Raw genomic sequence first — 9,253 nt, 5'->3', positions numbered from 1 at the left:
CGCTGCACCTCTCAACGGTCTATGATTGCCAACCCCTTGAGCGTGCCACCCTCTTTGAGGCCATGGATGAGGCATGTGATGTCATCAGTGTAGACCAATGTCAAGCATGGATTCGCTGTGCCAAAAGGGTTTTCCCATGAACAATGAGGACATATCATTATGTTGTTTTACCACATACTTGTGATAATAGTACCAGTAACTGAAGCAGAATATGCACATGTGTGTGTGTTCAGTAGTTTTCACATACATGTGCTGTCACTAATTGAACTTTCAATGCCATCTAGTGTCCATCAGTGAAAGAATACTACTATACTGATGACTGTAGTATGTACACTATGTACCCAGATGTAGTATACAACAGACAACACTGAGATCAATATCATCTATGATTATAAACATCTCTTTCTTACACACACACACACACACACACACACACACACACACACACACACATCTCACACACACACACACACACACACACACACATCACACACACAGTCTCACACACACACACTCACAAACAAACACACACACAATCACACACACTCACACACACACACACAAACAAACACACACACTCTCACACACAGTCACACACACACACACACAAACAAACACACACACACTCACACACATACAACAACAACAACAACCGCCATTCACCACTAAGTGGCAGTGACGTCACCACGATGCTTGTGCCAGGCTATGTGCAAGTTTAGGCCACGTGAAGTGTCGAACGCCCGCTGGCAGGAGGTCACAGGACAGATCCAACAGGTGACACGGATCGCCTGACTGAGATGACTGGATGATGCACCTCCTGTGCCCCCTACTGTGCCAACTTGCTGTGCTTTAGCCACCCGGCACTCTGGTCGTTGTTGTGAGCGTCGCTCCTCTGCCCTCCATTGTTGTTGGAGGGCGACTGCCTCCATCTGGCCAGTAGCATCCTTCACAAGCCTCCTCCAAAGAGGCTGATCTTGACACCGCTGGTACCAGTCATTGGCAAGTCCACTCAGCTCCAGATCCTCCTGTACCACATCACTCCATCTCTTCTCCAGCCCGTGCCGCGCCCGCTTAGCCCCCTCTATCCGGCCGAACAAAAGCTGTTTAGGCATGAGGTGGCCGGGCATGCGGGCTACATGACCCAGCCAACGCAACCTTGCCTGCCGGAGGAGCTCACCGATGGGACTTTGTCCACATCTTTCAAAGATTTGTGAGCTCCTCACATAATCCAGCCTGGTTAAACCCAGGATGCATCTTAGGCAGGCCAGCCTAAATGTTTCTAACCAACGAAGATGTTCCATTAGGGGGGTCCACTTTTCGCAAGCATAGAGAAGGGAGGGAATGACCGTGGCCGAGAATACCTGAAGCTTCGTGCGAAGTGACAAACCAGGTAGCTTCCACACAGCCTTACGCAACCGATGAAAAGATAATGCCGCTCGACTGATTCGGAGTGAGACCTCTGCTGTCAAACCGGAGCTGGTCATAAGCACACTTCCCAGGTATGGGGAACACTCCACTCTCTCCACAACTGCCCCATCACCAATTGGGAGCTGTGGGGGTGGAGTGTCCGATGGTTAGTTTTGGTTGGGCTGATGGTAAGGCACACTCTTAATGGCAAGCTCCAGGTTCATCAGCAGCGCCTCCAACTCCTCCTCTGAGTGAGCAGCAATCACCAGATCATCCGCATACATAATGTGGTTGACCAATAGGGAGCCATCCCTTGACCGCACCCGGGCATCGATCAACCTCCCATTATATCTGTACCAGATGGAAATTCCTCCAGTACAGCCATCGAAGGCTTCACAAACCACGTGGTAGAAATAGATATTAAATAATGTGGGGGCCAGAGGACATCCCTGTCGCACTCCAAAGTGAACAGGGAATGGCTCCGACTCCCGACCACGTAGTTTTACCCGAGCCCGCTCGCCATCATGAAGGTCCTTAATGATCGCGAGCAGTGGGTCTGGGACTCCGAAAGCACGGAGAACAACCCAGAGCCCAGGCCTACTGATGGTATCATAGGCCTTGACCAGGTCAATAAAGCAGAGATGTAGGTCTTTCTGGAATTCCCTACACCTCTGCTGTAGCAGACGGACAGAGAATATGGCATCTGTGCAAGACCGCCCCTTTCTGAAACCACACTGGGGCTCCACAAGCTTCTCCTCAGCGTGACTGGCAAGGCGATGTTGAATAATTCTTACCAGTACCTTTCCCGGCACACTGAGGAGCGAGATGCCCCTATAGTTGTAACAATCCATGCGGTCCCCCTTTTTAAAGAGAGGGACCACCAGGGCATCCTTCCAATCCTGCGGAACCCGCCCAGTGGTCCAGACTGTTATGAAGTCATATAGGGCAGTCTGTGCACAAACGCCACCCTCCCTCAGCATTTCCTGGTCTCAGGCTCTGGATAGCCCTCAGTACTTCCTCCAAAGATGGCACCTCAGCCAGCCACCCACAGGGAGTGACTTCTTCCTCCAATATTTGAGGCACTGCAGCCCCAGCAGGGTCATCCCCACTTTGTCCCACAATGTTTTCCAGGCTGAGGGACTTCCCCTCCCCCAGGACCTCACAGAAATGCTCAGCAAATCTGCAAACCTGTTCCTGGGGGTTGGAGATTGGATCACCGTTCTTTCCCCTAATGATGGTTATAGGTGTGGCGCTGCAAGTAACCATAGATCGCAGGCCATCGCACCAACCGGCTCTCCGAACCTCCGAGTGAAGGCTGCGGTAAGCCTCCTCATTCTCTGACGTGGGATGCTGTAGACGATGAGCGTGGGCCTGTCGCTCTCAGCCAGCCTGAACACCTCCTCCGTCAGCCAGGGTTTCTGAGGAGGTCTGGACCGTGTGCCCAAAACTGCCATTGCAGTTACATGAGCCACAGTCCTAAACCTTGCCCATTTCCCCTCGACATCCAGAGGAGTGGGGGATGATGCCAACCCTAGCAGCAAGCGATGCTGAAATTCTCACCTGCAACTTTCATCAGCTAGCCTAGACCAGGCCACTATGGGTTTGAAAGGGCTCCTGGGTTTACACCACACACACACACAAGCTTATGCGCACACACTCACACTCGCACACACACTCGCACGCACACACACACACACACACACACACACACACACACACACACACACACACACAGCTTATGTGCACACACTCACACTTGAGTATGTGTATGTGTGTGTGAGTGTGTGTGTGTGTGTGTGTGTGTGAGTGTGTGTGTGTGTGTGTGTTAACAGACAGTGATACAGAGAAATTGATTCTAAATTCACTTTATTCTGACTCGGCAAAAATCTTTTTTTACATGTTCATCATTATTTCTATGATATAATTATTATCATTGTATGTTTTATTATTTATTTTTCTCAAAAGCTTAAGATGTGATTACAAATAAAAAAATAAACATTTGGTCCTTAAATGTGCAATCTAGGCAACATGGTACTGAAGAGGAAAATTATACATAATTTCACTTTTGGCACAAAACACTAAAGAACAGCACTGGACACTGTGTGTGTGTGTGTGTGTGTGTGTGTGTGTGAGTGTGAGTGTGTGTGTGTGTGTGTGAGTGTGTGTGGGTGTTTGTGAGTGTGTGTGTGTGTGTGTGTGTGTATGTAGGTGTATGTGTGTGTGTTTGTAGGTGTATGTGTGTGTGTTTGTGTGTATGTGAGGTGTATGTGTGTGTGTGTTTGTGTGTATGTGAGGTGTATGTGAGGTGTATGTGAGGTGTGTGTGTGTGTGTGTGTGTATGTGAGGTGTGTATGTGAGTGTGTATGTGAGGTGTGTGTATGTGAGTGTGTGTGTGTGAATGCGTATGTGAGGTGTGTGTGTGTGTGAGGTGTGTATGTGAGGTGTGTGTGTGTGTATGTGAGGTGTGTATGTGAGGTGTGTGTGTGTGTATGTGAGGTGTGTGTGTGTATGTGAGGTGTGTGTGTGTGTATGTGAGGTGTGTGTGTGTGTATGTGAGGTGTGTGTGTGTGTATGTGTATGTGTGGTGTGTGTGTGTATGTGTATGTGAGGTGTGTGTGTGTGTGTATGTGAGGTGTGTGTGTGTGTGTGTGTGTGTGTGTGTATGTGAGGTGTGTGTGTGTATGTGAGGTGTGTGTGTGTGTGTATGCGAGGTGTGTGTGTGATGTGTGTGTGTGTGTGTGTATGTGAGGTGTGTGTGTGTGTATGTGTATGTGAGGTGTGTGTGTGTGTATGTGAGGTGTGTGTGTGTGAGGTGTGTATGTGTGTGTGTGTATGTGTATGTGAGGTGTGTGTGTGTGTGAGGTGTGTATGTGAGGTGTGTGTGTGTGTATGTGAGTGTGTATGTGAGGTGTGTGTGTGTGTATGTGAGGTGTGTGTGTGTATGTGAGGTGTGTGTGTGTGTATGTGAGGTGTGTGTGTGTGTATGTGAGGTGTGTGTATGTGAGGTGTGTGTGTGTGTGTGTGTGTGTGTGGTGTGTGTGTGTATGTGTATGTGAGGTGTGTGTGTGTGTGTGTATGTGAGGTGTGTGTATGTGAGGTGTGTGTGTGTATGCGAGGTGTGTGTGTGTGTGTGTATGCGAGGTGTGTGTGTGTATGTGAGAGGTGTGTGTGTGTGTGTATGTGAGGTGTGTGTGTGTATGTGTATGTGAGGTGTGTGTGTGTGTGTATGTGAGGTGTGTGTGTGTGTGTGAGGTGTGTGTGTATGCGAGGTGTGTGTGTATGTGAGGTGTGTGTGTATGTGAGTGTGTGTATGTGTGTGTGTGTATGTGAGATGTGTATGTGAGGGGTGTGTGTGTATGTGAGGTGTGTGTGTGATGTGTATGTGAGGTGTGTGTGTGTGTACGTGTATGTGAGTGTGTGTGTGTGTGTGTATGTGAGGTGTGTTGTGTATGTGAGGTGTGTGTGTGTGTATGTGAGGTGTGTGTGTGTATGTGAGGTGTGTGTGTGTGTATGTATGTGAGGTGTGTGTGTGTGTATGTGAGGTGTGTGTGTGTGTGTGTGTGTGTGTGTGAGGTGTGTATGTGAGTGTGAGGTGTGTGTGTGTGTGTGTGTTTTTGTGATTTACGAGGACAATTTTGTAAGTTACAAATTAGTAATTACAAGGTTATTATGCTATAAATGTGATTTATGAGGACATTTCTAGTGTCCCCATAATTCAAATCACTTAAAAATCATACTAAACAATGTTTTATTGAAAATGTAAAAATGCAGAAGGTTTTCTGTGAGGGTTAGGTTTAGGGGTTGTGTTAGGTTTAGGGGTTGTGTTAGGTTTAGGGGATAGAATCTATAGTTTATACAGTATAAAAGTCATTATGTCTATGGAAAGTCCTCATAATGATAGGTAGACCAACATGTGTGCGTGAGTGTGTGTGTATGTGTGTGTGTGTGTGTGTGAGGTGTGTGTGTGTGTGTGTGTGTGTATGTGAGGTGTGTGTGTATGTGTATGTGAGGTGTGTGTGTGTGTGTATGTGTATGTGTATGTGAGGTGTGTGTGTGTGTATGTGTATGTGTATGTGAGGTGTGTGTGTGTGTGTGTGTGTGTGTGTGTGTGTATGTGAGGTGTGTGTGTGTGTGTGAGGTGTGTGTGTATGTGAGGTGTGTGTGTGTGTGTGAGGTGTGTGTGTATGTGAGGTGTGTGTGAGGTGTGTGTGTATGTGTGTGAGTGTGTGTGTGTGTGTGTGTGTGTGTGTGTATGTGTATGTGAGGTGTGTGTGTGAGTGTGTGTGTGTGTATGTGAGGTGTGTGTGTGTGTGTGTGTATGTGAGGTGTGTGTGTGTGAGGTGTGTGTGTATGTGTATGTGAGTGTGTGTTTGAGTGTGTATGTGACGTGTATGTGAGGTGTGTGTGTGTATGTGAGGTGTGTATGTGAGTGTGTATGTGAGGTGTGTGTGTGTATGTGAGGTGTGTGTGTATGTGAGTGTGTATGTGAGGTGTGTGTGTGTGTGTGTGTGTGAGGTGTGTGTGAGGTGTGTGTGTGATGTGTGTGTGTATGTGAGGTGTGTGTGTATGTGAGTGTGTATGTGAGGTGTGTGTGTATGTGAGGTGTGTGTGTATGTGAGGTGTGTGTGTATGTGAGTGTGTGTGTGAGGTGTGTGTGTGTGAGGTGTGTGTGTATGTGAGGTGTGTGTATGTGAGTGTGTATGTGAGGTGTGTGTGTATGTGTATGTGAGGTGTGTGTGTATGTGAGGTGTGTGTGTGTGAGAGTGTGTATGTGAGGTGTGTGTGTATGTGAGGTGTGTGTGTGTGAGGTGTATGTGAGGTGTGTGTGAGTGTGTGTGTATGTGAGGTGTGTGTGAGGTGTGTGTGTATGTGAGGTGTGTGTGAGAGTGTGTGTGTATGTGAGGTGTGTGTGAGGTGTGTGTGTATGTGAGGTGTGTGTGTGAGTGTGTATGTGAGGTGTATGTGAGGTGTGTGTGTGTGTATGTGAGGTGTGTGTGTGTGAGTGTGAGTGTGTATGTGAGGTGTATGTGAGGTGTGTGTGTGTGAGTGTGTATGTGAGGTGTGTGTGTATGTGAGGTGTGTGTGTGTGAGTGTGTATGTGAGGTGTATGTGAGGTGTGTGTGTGTGAGTGTGTATGTGAGGTGTGTGTGTGAGTGTGTATGTGAGGTGTGTGTGTGTGAGTGTGTATGTGAGGTGTATGTGAGGTGTGTGTATGTGAGGTGTGTGTGTGTGAGTGTGTATGTGAGGTGTATGTGAGGTGTGTGTGTGTGAGGTGTATGTGAGGTGTGTGTGAGGTGTGTGTGTGAGTGTGTATGTGAGGTGTGTGTGTGTGAGTGTGTATGTGAGGTGTGTGTGTGAGTGTGTATGTGAGGTGTGTGTGTGTGAGTGTGTATGTGAGGTGTGTGTGTGTGAGTGTGTATGTGAGGTGTGTGTGTGAGTGTGTATGTGAGGTGTGTGTGTATGTGAGGTGTGTGTATGTGAGGTGTATGTGAGGTGTGTGTGTGTGAGTGTGTATGTGAGGTGTGTGTGTGTGAGTGTGTATGTGAGGTGTGTGTGTGAGTGTGTATGTGAGGTGTATGTGAGGTGTGTGTGTGTATGTGAGGTGTGTGTGTGTGAGTGTGTATGTGAGGTGTGTGTGTGTGAGTGTGTATGTGAGGTGTGTGTGTATGTGAGGTGTGTGTGTGTGAGTGTGTATGTGAGGTGTATGTGAGGTGTGTGTGTGTGAGTGTGTATGTGAGGTGTGTGTGTGAGTGTGTATGTGAGGTGTGTGTGTGTGAGTGTGTATGTGAGGTGTGTGTGTATGTGAGGTGTGTGTGTGTGAGTGTGTATGTGAGGTGTATGTGAGGTGTGTGAGTGTGTATGTGAGGTGTATGTGAGGTGTGTGAGTGTGTATGTGAGGTGTATGTGAGGTGTGTGTGAGGTGTGTGTGTATGTGAGGTGTGTGTGTGTGAGTGTGTATGTGAGGTGTGTGTGTGTGAGTGTGTATGTGAGGTGTGTGTGTGTGAGTGTGTATGTGAGGTGTGTGTGTGTGAGTGTGTATGTGAGGTGTATGTGAGGTGTGTGTGAGGTGTGTGTGTATGTGAGGTGTGTGTGTGTGAGTGTGTATGTGAGGTGTATGTGAGGTGTGTGTGTGTGAGTGTGTATGTGAGGTGTGTGTGTGTGAGTGTGTATGTGTATGTGAGGTGTGTGTGTGTGAGTGTGTATGTGAGGTGTGTGTGTGTGAGTGTGTAGGTGAGGTGTATGTGAGGTGTGTGTGTGTGAGTGTGTATGTGAGGTGTGTGTGTGTGAGTGTGTATGTGAGGTGTGTGTGTGTGAGTGTGTATGTGAGGTGTGTGTGTGTGAGTGTGTATGTGAGGTGTGTGTGTGTGAGTGTGTATGTGAGGTGTGTGTCAGCAGAAACACTGAAAGGGAATCAGACAAGCGGCATCTAAAGCACTTCTGCTGGGTGACTCTGAGCTGTTTTAGTGCAAACACAATAAAAACACATTTGCAGTTACAGTGTTGAGTGAGAACATGAACTTCATATCGTCCAAAACTAACATCAAACACCCGAGACAACAAACTACTAATGGATTGCTAATATTTTTCATCATAATCATCTTGAGATATATATATATTCTGTACAGTCTTTTCATCTGTGACACTGATTGTTTAATGGGAAACTTTGCTGAATAAAGAAGATTAAAGTGTTGGAGCTCAAATGAAGACTTTAGAGTTGATTGTTTTGCTGATGAACACAAACTATACAACAAATGTTCCTATGATCTTAATTTGAGTGTTGTGTGTCGTTGCTACATTGTTTTTATTTGTTAGTTATTTACTTTGATCGTTCTACAATCAAGTCTCAAACGGTTGAACCAGCAGCTTACAGCTACATTTACATATGCACATGATTGTAATCACGGTCTAATATCTGAACACCGTTAGTCAAAACAATTACACAAAACTGAACATTTGTAAGATCTTGTGAGATGATGTTTTTGGCCTAACTCACTATGTACAATGCAGCATTTGTAGTTTATCGGCAGTGTACACTACATTAACACAAATATACTGTGTCGAAACATCTTTTCAAACTCAAAATGCATTATTTAAATATCAGGGACGCAAGGACATTTTGTACTCACAAATATGTGCAAATAAGTTATTTGCTCTCAAGAAAACCAGAATGTTCCTGTGACAAAAGCTTCTGCTGCTAGTTCAGAATGACAGGAGATGTTTGTGTAAAAGCGCTGCTAGTTCGCTAGCTGGTACTGTGCATAGAGATGTCTATATGACGAGTGAGGGGATCCGTTTCACACTCGTTATAATGTCCAGATCTCACTAAACATTCTCCGATTCATTTTCTGCGGTTCAGTGCAAATGAGTGAATCAACATTAAACACCTGATGTCAGGTAAATGTGTGGCTGTGCTCTATTAAAGGGTTCGTTCACCCCAAAATGAACATTATCCCATAATTGACTTGCCCTCAAGACATCCTAGCTGTATATAACTTTCTTCTTTCAGCCAAACACAATCTGAGTTATATTGAAACTATCCTGCTCTTCCCAGCTTTATAATGGGAGTGAATGGTACCTTAGATTTTGAAGTAATCCATCCATCATAGAAGTAATCCATACGACTCCAGGGGGTTAATAAAGGCCTTCTGAAGTGATGCGTTTGTGTAAGAGAAATATCCATATTTATCACTTTATAAACTATAATCACTGGTGTCCGGTAACGGCCGTACACGTAAGCTCTGGTGAGAAGTGACGAACACGGAAGCGCGCATTGTTTACAGCAAAGGAAAACTGTAAAGAAGTGAGTTGTTTCAGCTATACTGTAGATTTGTGTTAGTCTTAAAAT

The 9,253-nt window shown here is 46.2% G+C and overlaps 2 long non-coding RNA genes across 2 annotated transcripts; both read left to right on the top strand.

Moving 5' to 3' along the window:
- The first annotated feature begins 4,321 nt into the window (after positions 1-4,321).
- LOC127655834 (uncharacterized) lies at positions 4,322-5,558 on the top strand. Its single transcript, XR_007972103.1, has 3 exons — positions 4,322-4,359; positions 4,864-4,903; positions 4,950-5,558. It is a non-coding gene; the product is annotated as an uncharacterized LOC127655834 (long non-coding RNA).
- A 386-nt stretch (positions 5,559-5,944) lies between these two features.
- On the top strand, positions 5,945-8,885 carry LOC127655835 (uncharacterized). Its single transcript, XR_007972104.1, has 3 exons — positions 5,945-6,600; positions 7,064-7,145; positions 7,763-8,885. It is a non-coding gene; the product is annotated as an uncharacterized LOC127655835 (long non-coding RNA).
- The last annotated feature ends 368 nt before the right edge of the window (positions 8,886-9,253 follow it).

Source organism: Xyrauchen texanus, chromosome 15 (genome assembly GCF_025860055.1).
Source record: "Xyrauchen texanus isolate HMW12.3.18 chromosome 15, RBS_HiC_50CHRs, whole genome shotgun sequence".
NCBI classification, from domain to species: domain Eukaryota; kingdom Metazoa; phylum Chordata; class Actinopteri; order Cypriniformes; family Catostomidae; genus Xyrauchen; species Xyrauchen texanus.
The sequence above is the reverse complement of the archived record's forward strand: the minus strand, read 5'-3'. Positions and strand labels throughout refer to the sequence as shown.